At 45.2% G+C, this 12,288-nt stretch overlaps 1 protein-coding gene across 1 annotated transcript in view; it reads left to right on the forward strand.

The window, feature by feature from the left end:
- Positions 1-1,805: 1,805 nt before the first annotated feature.
- The window catches only part of SLC38A5 (solute carrier family 38 member 5), a 29,886-nt gene continuing 19,403 nt past the window's right edge, over positions 1,806-12,288 (forward strand). Inside the window, 2 exon segments of the mRNA XM_044269048.1 lie at positions 1,806-1,955; positions 9,657-9,729. The gene's annotated coding sequence lies outside the window, so the exon portion shown is untranslated.

Raw genomic sequence — 12,288 nt, forward strand, 5'->3', positions numbered from 1 at the left:
TCCCAAAATGCACACTTGCTTGGCCGTTCTCAGGACTCCATAGAAATGAATGGAGCATGCTGGGAGTAGTAGTTTCACCACAGCCATCACTGATCTAGGTGGAGTGTTCCTACACAGCTCTGATTGGACAGGGTCAGATGATGTATGGGACACACCCCTAACTGGAAACATCGAGTTGTCAATTTGTTCACAGGAATAGTAGAGGAATGGCAAAATGCCAGAGTTCTACGAAAACCTGCTCCAGAATTAATATTATGGGGACAGGTACGGTTTAATGACCACATTTTTTGATGCTTTTGTGGGATCCTGCAGTTATTGCTGGGAAAACAGGTGGCGGTTTTAAAAAGGCGCTGTGTCCTTATGACAACACTTCCTGTTCTGACAACATATATAAGCTAGCTAGGATGTGGACACTGCAGGCTTGGCGCACAGTACAGAGCAGTAAGTGTCTTCACGGGGACGCGGGTCAGGATTCCGCCATCATCAGCTGCTCTGGAAGATAATATCAATCAATGGTAATACTTAGGTTTGATATTTAATTCTCCAGGAATAGCTCACAGACCAAACATCTGGAAGTGGAAGTGATTTCTCTATTCCTCATGGGAGTCCAGTCCGGGGGAATAGTCTATAATCGGACATCCTTTTCTTAAAAGGGGCACGCCCCTTGAAGTCTGTTTTCCCACCATTGATCTCTATGACATATTGACTCTGTGTCAGTATCACCTACCACTATAATGCAGCAAGACCTCATGTGCATGGACCCGGGGACTCAAACTCACTGGATCTGTAGGTGACCCTGCAGCCAGTCACTGCTAATCTTTTTCTTAAAGGGACACACCCATTGAGGCAGGTTTTCCCACCACTGACTTCTATGACATATTGATTGTAGAGGTCTAAGTTGCGGGGCTGTGTCAGTATCACCTATTACTATAATGGAGCACCCAAATTTACTGGATCTTTAGGCGTCCCTGCACTCAGACAGCGCTAATCTGTATCTTTTGGCCGAAACCTCATATAATGGGTAAATCATCTTGCTCTCTGGCATCAGCCATTTCTCATCCTCTGATATGTACAATAATGAATAGAGAATTTTCTGGGTCTGGAACACTGATGGTTTATCCGCAGGATAGTTCATCGATATCACAATGGTGGAGGGTCCGATTCTCGGCACCCCCGGCGATCACCTGTTTGAAGGAGCCTCTACCGGCACTTGGTAGCGGGGGTACAGGTTACTGCAGCTTCATCCTGTTGAAGTGAATGGGACGAGGCTGCTACTGAGTAGACGACCCCGACAATCAAGAGGCAGCAGTTTTTACTGTGTATAGGTTAATTACACAGAGCATACATTTTGGCCCCTATTAACCCTATATACGTGGGCATACCATTTTTTTATTTTTATTAACAGCCAGCAATATCCCATACAGAGGGTCTCCACACACAAAGTATACCGAGCGCTAGATGTTCAATTATCATGGACCCCATGGGTGACGGACGGCACTGTATACACCGTGACCATATACTGCTGACGGAAATCATGACGTTAAAGCTTAGATCGGTGCGTCCATAGAGCGCCAAGGGTTAACCGCCTGCGTGAAGGCTCCTTTTTTAAGGCTGAGAGTGGAGGTCTTTATAATCACAGGGATAGAGGCTGCGAGCGGGACGGCGAGTATGTGACTGGGAGAACAGTACGCTCTCTCTTCTCGGGGGCCACCACCCACCATCCAGGGAGCTGTATGAACTTTCCATTGCTGTTAGGGAACGTTCGCAGCAGACCTTATACGCTGGAAGGGGCGGACCTGTACGTGTCATTGGATTTGGGTTGGCCAGGGTGGGCCCTTTCAGCCTGTGTGTGTGTGTGTGTGCAGGGTGACAGCATTGATTCTCCGTCCTGTGAATTCCAGCTGCAAGTAAAAATCCCCCCAAGAGTGGAGCACCCCTTTCCTGAGATGTGTTGGGTGAGTGCTGGGCCGTGGTGGGTGTGACTGAGGCGGAGCAGGGGGGGGGGATCATAAACCCACAAACTGGGACTTCCAGATCAGCCTTGATGCAACTCCACGCTTCTCTTGCATCAGACGACACTTGATCTGCTCCTTCAAGCAGCCAGCCAACTCCAAGTGCCCCTCCCATTAGTCCTGAGAAGGGAGGGGGGGGGGGGGGATTTCAATAGGAACTGGGGTCCCTACATTTTAGGGCTACGTGCCTGGTGGGTGGTGTGCTGGACGAGAGAAGGAAGAGGCTCATTATCAACCATCTTGAAAGAGGAGAACACGTTTCTTGTCTTTCCTGCACCTTTGCAGGAATGGCTGGGGTATCTACAGGTTACAGCAGAGCCGAGTTTGTCACGTACACTAGATCATTTGTGCATTGGGATTACTCGGAACTAAGAAACTGCAGTCCTATATAAATGCATAGGTCTGGCAAAGTCAGCTCTGCTACACCGATGCTTCCACAACTCAACGACTACTTTATAGGACATAGTTAAAATTACGTTTTAGGTACAATTGTTCTACAAATGGTTGCGAGTGCATTTATTTTAACCATTTCATTACCAGGCAGTCACCTCCCCCTCCTTTTCCTCCCAGACAGGTTTTGTTTGGTCGCGCTCTCTGCTTGAAAACGTGGCTAAAAGGAAAATAAGGAAACAAAGTAAATATGGAACAAACGACGAGAACCTGACAGTTTTCCTTCCGCTGTGATAATGAGGGGGGGGGGGTTTACAACTGGAGCCTGCCATACAATGAGGAGCCCCCTCCTCCCCTTACCCTGCTGCAAGCCGCTTCTTCCTAATAAGCAGAACAAAGGAGCCTCCCCCTCCAGAGCTGCGCTCACACATTCCCTGCGCTGGCTGGGATGTAGACTGTATTTAATACTTGATACATTGTTGCTGGTTTTATCTACATTGTAAATGATTGTTCTTACGATTGTACGATTGGCATCCATGGGTGAAGGACTTTGGATAGAAACCATTACTAGTCATCTGAATTATATTACTAACATATGGCGCAGCGCTCGACAATCACAGAGAGGGAAATTAAATATAATTCTCAGACATTCAAAATATCAGGGGTTTTTTCGACACGTTGCAGTTTTTGCCGAGATCTCGCAAAACCACGTAATGGAAAGTTATCCCCTATCCACAGACTAGTGGAACCCCTACGGATTGCGAGAATGGGGCCCCCCAAAGTGAACACAGTGGCAGGCCAGGGGCGCGCACTGCCGCTCCATGCATCTCTATGGGAGCTCTGGAGACAGCAGATGAATGGAAAAGCAGCGCACATGCCCGACCTGCTGGGTTCAGAGCCCCCATTTCTTGTGATCGGTGAGGGTCCCTGCAGCCGGACCCCTGTTGATCTAATAGTTATCCTCTATCCTGTGGATAGGGGAGGACTTCATATAACCAGAATACCCCTTTAAGGTCTCCTTCACCTACTGCTTTTTTGGCTTGAAGGGTTTTCGGTGCTGTGGTCAAGGCGTTTTGCTGCAATTTCGCAGTAACTGTGGAAAAAAACAAACACAAATATCATATTAAGGGGGTTCTCCACCTTCATGTTCTCCCGATGATCGGCAGTAATCTGTGGCACAACCATGCGGCAAGTGTTCAATTTCCTAGCAGCGCCTGCACAGGAGAAATGAAGTATTACACAATGCACTGTGCGTGTCCTCCGCAGCTGCCCTATACTCTGGCTAATAGATGAGGGTCCTGAACAGGGACCCCCTTTTAATTAGTTGCTTTGGGTAAGTGAATAAGCCCAAGGTACCCCATTCTGATAGTGCAGACCCCCTGCATCGTGTGCTCTGCCTGTGGATCTATAAAACAGGGGTAGGCAAGCTCCAGCACTCCAGATGTTGTGAAACTACAACTCCCAACATACACACTTGCTCTGCTCTTCTCAGAGCTTTTATAGAAATGAATGGAACATGCTGGGAATTGTAGCTTCCCCACAGCTGGAGTGCCGAAGGTTGCTGACGCCTGTTATAAATAATCAGATCTTTTTCGATGATCGGATGCAGTTTTTTTTTTTTATAATCTGAAGAACAGACACGTCTCAGTCACATGATCAGAGAACACTGCTGTGATAGGATAAGGAATAACGAAAAAGGTCACCTGATCTGAATCTTATCCGAAATAAACCCAGACCTTAAAGGGAACCTGTCACCAGGATTTTGTGTAGAGCTGAGGACATGGGTTGCTAGATGGCCGCTAGCACATCCGCAATACCCAGTCCCCATAGCTCTGTGTGCTTTTATTGTGTAAAAAAACCGATTTGATACATATGCAAATTATCCTGAGATGAGTCAGAGCTTGAAAATATGACTCTTCTCTGGTCACACAAGTAAGATATGACTCTTTTATGTTAATTTGCATATGTATCAAATCTTTTTTTTTACACAATAAAAGCACACAGAGCTATGGGGACTGGGTATTGCGGATGTGCTAGCGGCCATCTAGCAACCCATGTCCTCAGCTCTATACACAAAATCCCGGTGACAGGTTCCCTTTAACGCAAAGCCACCTAAAATCTGGATCCATGTGAGTGTCCGATATTTCTTCACACTAAAAATTTATTTATTCTGAAAAACTGCAACTAAACACTTGTGTAGTTTCTTATTATTCTTATATCGTGGGGTTAAAAAAAACGCACTGAAAACTTTTATTACCAAAAATGTGCAGAATTTACAGCGTGAATGCCCAGTATTGTTCTTATTGTCACTTTAGGGTTTAAAGGGAATGTGTCCTCAGAAAACGATCTATTGTTTACATCACTTTTTTATGTTAAACATTTAATTTTTGCTTTACTTTTCCATGTCCGTTTCTATACGTACACCTAAAATTCTGCAGTTTTCACACTGGCCACTAGTTCTGTCCTGTATAGGTAACTTTTCAGTAGTCATCTCATCATCCTCACCACAAGCAGGATTTCAACGACAACAGATATCACCTGTGTATAAATAACACGGGATCCACCGTTCACAATAGGTGACGTCACAGCTAGAGATGAGCGAACTTCTGTTTTAAGTTCGGCGTCTAAAGTTCGGGTTTGGATTAGCGGAGAATCCCGATCTGGAACCGGATATGGATTCCGACTTCCGTTGTGGTCCGTGGTAGCGGAATCAATAATCGGCCATTATTGATTCCGCTACCACGGACCACAACGGAAGTCGGAATCCATATCCGGTTCCAGATCGGGATTCTCCGCTAATCCAAACCCGAACTTTAGACGCCGAACTTAAAACAGAGGTTCGCTCATCTCTAGTCACAGCTTATCTACTCCCTCCTGACTTCTGCACAGGTCACAGAGCATGCCTAGAAAACCCTCCCGCAGAAATCAGAGGTCCCCTCCAGACCGTTGTGTGTATGGCCCATGGGGCTGCTCTCAAAGAACCGCAAGTCTCAACATATTAGGGTCCTAGTGGCCAGTGTGAAAACTGCACGATTTTAGGATTTTTTTGTCTATCTCTATAAGTATCTATCTATCTAAATCTATATCTATCTAACAAAAAAAATAAAAAATTCCCCCAATTTTTTTTTTTAACATAACATAAATAGGTCATTTTCTGGTGACACATTCCCTTTAACTTAGCTTTACATTGCTGTAGTCACATCCATCAGAATTCTGATTTCCTTTCAGATCTCAAGCTGTAGTAATAGTGCCCTGCTGTGGTCAGGCATTTAAAGGCTATGGACTAGTGTTGATCGAGTCAGTGTATTTAAATGTAATTTAGCATCTATTTCTGAAAAGCTTCTGCCGGGATTTGAACGCCCAACCCCTTGTACATTAGAGGCAAGGACGTTAACCACTACACTATAGAGCTACATGTTAACCTGCACAGAAATCTAAAATAAGTCTTCTGCTGAATAGGAATACTCACTACACCAGAGACTACTATGAGGTTTTTCTGACACAGTTTAGCATTCAGCTTTATAGCTGAGTGGATAAGCTCCTTGCCTCTAATGTACAAGATTGGGAGTTCAAATCTTGACAGAAACATTTCAGAAATAGAGATTAAATTTATATATATTTTTTTAGTAATTGTAAAAAATGTATGGCACAAAATAAATGTGTAATAAAAATTTTTTTTTTATAAAGAATATATAGACAAAATCATACTTCTGATATACAGTACAGACCAAAAGTTTGGACACACCTTCTCATTCAAAGAGTTTTCTTTATTTTCAGGACTATGAAAATTGTAGATTCACACTGAAGGCATCAAACTATGAATTAGCACATGTGGAATTATATACATAACAAAAAAGTGTGAAACAACTGAAAATATGTCATATTCTAGGTTCTTCAAAGTAGCCACCTTTTGCTTTGATTACTGCTTTGCACACTCTTGGCATTCTCTTGATGAGCTTCAAGAGGTAGTCACCTGAAATGGTCTTCCAACAGTCTTGAAGGAGTTCCCAGAGATGCTTAGCACTTGTTGGCCCTTTTGCCTTCACTCTGCGGTCCAGCTCACCCCAAACCATCTCGATTGGGTTCAGGTCCGGTGACTGTGGAGGCCAGGTCATCTGGCGCAGCACCCCATCACTCTCCTTCATGGTCAAATAGCCCTTACACAGCCTGGAGGTGTTTGGGGTCATTGTCCTGTTGAAAAATAAATGATGGTCCAACTAAACGCAAACCGGATGGAATAGCATGCCGCTGCAAGATGCTGTGGTAGCCATGCTGGTTCAGTATGCCTTCAATTTTGAATAAATCCCCAACAGTGTCACCAGCAAAGCACCCCCACACCATCACACCTCCTCCTCCATGCTTCACGGTGGGAACCAGGCATGTAGAGTCCATCCGTTCACCTTTTCTGCGTCGCACAAAGACACGGTGGTTGGAACCAAAGATCTCAAATTTGGACTCATCTGACCAAAGCACAGATTTCCACTGGTCTAATATCCATTCCTTGTGTTCTTTAGCCCAAACAAGTCTCTTCTGCTTGTTGCCTGTCCTTAGCAGTGGTTTCCTAGCAGATCTTCCACCATGAAGGCCTGATTCACACAGTCTCCTCTTAACAGTTGTTCTAGAGATGTGTCTGCTGCTAGAACTCTGGGTGGCATTGACCTGGTCTCTAATCTGAGCTGCTGTTAACCTGCGATTTCTGAGGCTGGTGACTCGGATGAACTTATCCTCTGCAGCAGAGGTGACTCTTGGTCTTTCTTTCCTGGGGCGGTCCGCATGTGAGCCAGTTTCTTTGTAGCGCTTGATGGTTTTTGTGACTGCACTTGGGGACACTTTCAAAGTTTTCCCAATTTTTCGAACTGACTGACCTTCATTTCTTAAAGTAATGATGGCCACTCGTTTTTCTTTACTTAGCTGCTTTTTTCTTGCCATAATACAAATCCTAACAGTCTATTCAGTAGGACTATCAGCTGTGTATCCACCTGACTTCTCCACAACGCAACTGATGGTCCCAACCCCATTAATAATGCAAGAAATCCCACTTATTAAACCTGACAGGGCACACCTGTGAAGTGAAGACCATTTCAGGTGACTACCTCTTGAAGCTCATCAAGAGAATGCCAAGAGTGTGCAAAGCAGTAATCAAAGCAAAAGGTGGCTACTTTGAAGAACCTAGAATATGACATATTTTCTGTTGTTTCACACTTTTTTGTTATGTATATAATTCCACATGTGTTAATTCATAGTTTTGATGCCTTCAGTGTGAATCTACAATTTTCATAGTCATGAAAATAAAGAAAACTCTTTGAATGAGAAGGTGTGTCCAAACTTTTGGTCTGTACTGTATATTATATATTCTAAATATGTAATAATATATGTAAATATATTATGGCTAAAAACACACACACATATACACATATATATATATATATATATGAAATGTTTCTGCCGAGATTCGAACTCCCAACCTTGTACATTAGAGGCAAGGACGTTAACCACTACACTATAGAGCTACATGTTAACCTGCACAGAAATATAAAATAAGTCTTCTGCTGAATAGGAATACTCACTACATCAGAAACTACTATTAGGTTTTCTGACACAGTTTAGCATTCAGCTTTATAGCTGAGTGGACAAGGTCCTTGCCTCTAATGTACAACGTTGGGAGTTCAAATCCAGGAAGAAACTTTTCCGAAATTAGATTTAAATACACTGGGGTGTCCCCAAGCACTGACGCCATATACAGATATAGCTATATATGGAGTCAGAGCAGGGACTTCTAAGCCGAACTCCCGACACTCTGCCCTCTTCAAAGCAGGGGGTGCCTGGGGTTCTTCCACTGACTTCCATTGTGCTTGGGTGGTCGGTAGAACACTCGAGCACCCCAGGACTTTGGTGCTCGATCAACACTACTATGGACACCTTTGCGGCAATTTTTTTTTCTGCATTTACTCATTTTGGGCTAAAAATCATGTTTTTAATTGGTCTTTATTAAAAAATGTACAGCTGTTTTTGAAAAACAGGGATTAAAAATGAGTCTGTCTGCAAAATATCACTTCTATGGGGCCAGCGTTGCATGAAAAACGCAGAATATAGAACATGCTGCGATTCTCACGCACCGCACAAGTGATGCGTGAAAAACAATGCTCATGTACACAGATACATTGAAATTAATGTGTCAGTATTCAGTGCGGGCGCAATGCGTTCGCATCACACATTGCACCCGCGCAGAATACTCGCTCGTGTGAAAGAGGCCTAAGGCGTTTTTTTGGCGGGAAGCAAATTGATTTCTACAACCCCTATTCAGATGAATAGAACTGCTTCTCAATCACACAAATTTTTTGCACTGAAACCTGCTGCGGGTGAAGTAACCCTTACAGCAGTAACATATCCCGCAGCTCTGGATGTGAATGGAGTGGGGTTACGCCACGACCCTAACGCGGCACATGTGGCATGGCCAAAGATCGCAGTATAGGGCTGTCTACATTCCAAGTAATAGCAACTTTTATGTAAGTGAATAGCGTCGCGTTGTAACCTGAAAGTTACAGTGGTTTTCTTGCGATTTTCCAAAATGGTTCAGCCACACACCGCAGAAAAATCTGCAGCAGACACCGACCTGTGGTGCACATTTTAATTCCGAAGCATGATGATTTAATGCTGCAAGTTTCCACCATGGATTTTAGCCTTTGCTATGCGCAAGATGAAATCTGCTAAAAATCCGCATATAACCGCATATCTGCGGATTTGCACCACAGGTCAGTTTCCACTGTGGAGGAGATTTTTTGTGAAATCTCATGCACTTTTCTGGTACTGTAACATGCTGCGGATTTTCCACCTGCCAGACTGTGTCGCAGCGCATCCGACACTTGCAAACATACTGTAAGTGGGATTCTGGAGAGCCTGCCACCCTAACAATTGGGCTACGGAGTAGTCCCCTACCTACTGAGTCTAGCAGGTGATGGTAAGGTGGGTGACACTCAGCGCCTAGGATGACACACGTTGCACGGCCACAGTGTACCTGCTGCCTACATCACAACTACTGCAACAGGGTCGCATTGTGACCCACACTTTGCCGCGACCGGGAAAGGACAATCGCACAAAATCCAGGTCCCAATGCAACCACATCCACTCGCACTGGTTTCCATTACTTCCGATGAAGGCAGTGGCCGAGGTCGCCGTACAGTCCAGGCTTTGGGGTCAGTGAGGGGTTTTCAGGGGTGTACACGAGGTGCTGACTTACTGTTTTGTGTCTCGCAGGATAGGATGGAAAAGGTCACCGTCTGCTGTAGAACACTGTAACACACCACCAGCTCATCACCATCCGGCACAGGTGAGTGCACTCATTTACCTCTGTAAACGTATGACCACGGTCAACCGTTTTGGAATTTTTACAAAAATTTACTTGGTTGACAACCAATAAGGGCACCACTGGCAGCCTTCACAATGGTTGTCACACAGTTTTACTGGAATCCTGAAAAAAATAACCTAGTTATGCAAGGATACGGGCGCTTAACTAGACCCGCGTGCCAGTCAGTGGCCAGGGAAAGCCTGATATAACCAGGTGAATCAAGTTTTTGGGAAAGAAAAGGACGAGTCAAGGACTCTTCATGAATGCACAAGAAGGTCTATATTCGCAAAAGGAGGCAAGGAGGTTTATGAAGGCCTCCATTGAGATGACAGGGTAATTGCTGGTCACTGGCATCTGCGGAGCAGCTATTAAAAGACATGAGGTTTCTCCCACCCTCCGTCCAGAAAACGCCCCGCGTCACTGCTTATATCTCCTGCAAATATTTATGTCTATGAAATATTCAGCTTTTGCAAGGTTGTGCTTAAAGGGCCACTAAACCTAAAACGTGGAGCTTGTAAGTGTGCGGGAGCGTTATCAGGCTGACACGTGGAGGTGTCTGGAGATATGGGACATAACGGAGGAATCATGGGGGTCAGGGATTGTCCTGGACTTCCCATTACACAGTCAGCCTCTCCCTAGCTTGGAACGGCTGATAAAAGAGAACAAAATTCTGCGTTCCAATAGCAAATTAAGAAAAGCTAATGGAGGGGAATAAGGTGCACAAATGGTAAAACCCTCAGACATATCAAAACATGGCAATTAAAAGGAAGCATGTATGACCTACTGGCTGGATACATGACAAATGCAAGATTGGTGGGGGTCCGACCCAAATAATGGCGGACCCGAATCCCCGTTGCTTCGCAGTTAGGAAGGAAATTGGTTGCAGCGGCAGTAAAGCAGGTGCCTATACGCTTCATTTAAAGCCTATGGCATTGGCAGATACAACTGATCTCTGACAACTGGTGGGACCAGCAGTCAGACACCCACCAGTATATGATTTTCCAGTGGCAAGCTTATAAATATTTCTGGCTGGATTATCCCTTTAAGTTCAGGGAAAAACATTGGGTGGTGTCAACCACACTTTATCTAACATGAGCCATCAATGCCGGGCCCACCCACCTAATAACCACAGCATCTGAGGGGTTAAATACCAGTTGCAGCAGATTACTGGTTGTATATTACAGCCGACATCTGCCGCTGACGGTTTCTCACCCATGCCATAAATTTAAGGCATATTGCAGAATGGGGTTAAAGGGCTTCTTCACTACAGTGCCAAAGTTTTTTTGAAAAATGTGCCCAAACTTAGTAACGCATTATAAATGCAAATATCCAGAGTAACCGCCGTGTGCAGCATGGACAGCAGCTAGACGGGCCCGGGGTGACTCCATAAGGTCCTTGTAGGTTGTCACAGGGATCTGGAGCCATGATGACTGCACAGCATCCCACAGCTGCTGGAGGAGGCCTGGGGGGAGGAACTTTAGAACGAACACGACCATCGAGGCGGTCCCACCTCAATTGGGTTCAAGTCTGGGGAATTAGGGGGTTGGGGTAGTACTTGAAGTCTTGGTCCTGCTCTTCTAATCAGTGTCGGACATTTCTAGCCGTGTGACATGCCGCATTGTCTTGCTGGAAGATCCCATCCGCCCCAGGGAAGACAATCAGTATGTATGGGTGTACGTGATCTGCCAGGATGGATTCATACCCAGATCGTGTCAGCGTGTCTTCCACATTTATGAGTGGGCCCAGAGAATGCCCCGAAACCTTCCCCAGACCATAACGCTGCTACCCCCAGCAATGGCTGCAGAGTGTTCTCAGATGTTTTTCGCCTGACATGCCAATGTCCATCAGTTCCATGAAGCAGAAGACGTGACTCATCAGTGTTCAACTCTCACATCATATACCCACCGAGGGATATGTGTGCAGACAGCCTATCACATGCCTTATATACCCACCGAGGGATATGTGTGCAGACTGCCTATCACACACCTTATATACCCACCGAGGGATATGCGTCCAGACAGTATATCGCACATCTTATATACCGACCGAGAGATATGCGTGCAGACAGCCTATCGCACATCTTATATACCCACCGAGAGATATGTATGCAGACAGTATATCGCACATCTTATATACCCACCGATAGATATGTGTGCAGACAGCCTATCACACCCCTTATATACCCACCGAGGGATATGTGTGCAGACATCCTATCACACCCCTTATATACCCACCGAAGGATATGCGTGCAGACAGTATATCGCACATCTTATATACCCACCGATAGATATGTGTGCAGACAGCCTATCACACCCCTTATATACCCACTGAGGGATATGTGTGCAGACAGCCTATCACACGCCTTATATACTCACCGAGGGATATGTGTGCAGACAGCCTATCACACCCCTTATATACCCACCGAGGGATATGTGTGCAGACAGCCTATCACACCCCTTATATACCCACCGAGGGATATGTGTGCAGACAGCCTATCACACACCTTATATATTCACCAAGCTGTGTGTGTATATAACACTT

The sequence above is a fragment of the Bufo gargarizans genome, chromosome 9, assembly GCF_014858855.1.
Source record: "Bufo gargarizans isolate SCDJY-AF-19 chromosome 9, ASM1485885v1, whole genome shotgun sequence".
In the NCBI taxonomy this organism is placed as follows: Eukaryota; Metazoa; Chordata; class Amphibia; order Anura; family Bufonidae; genus Bufo; species Bufo gargarizans.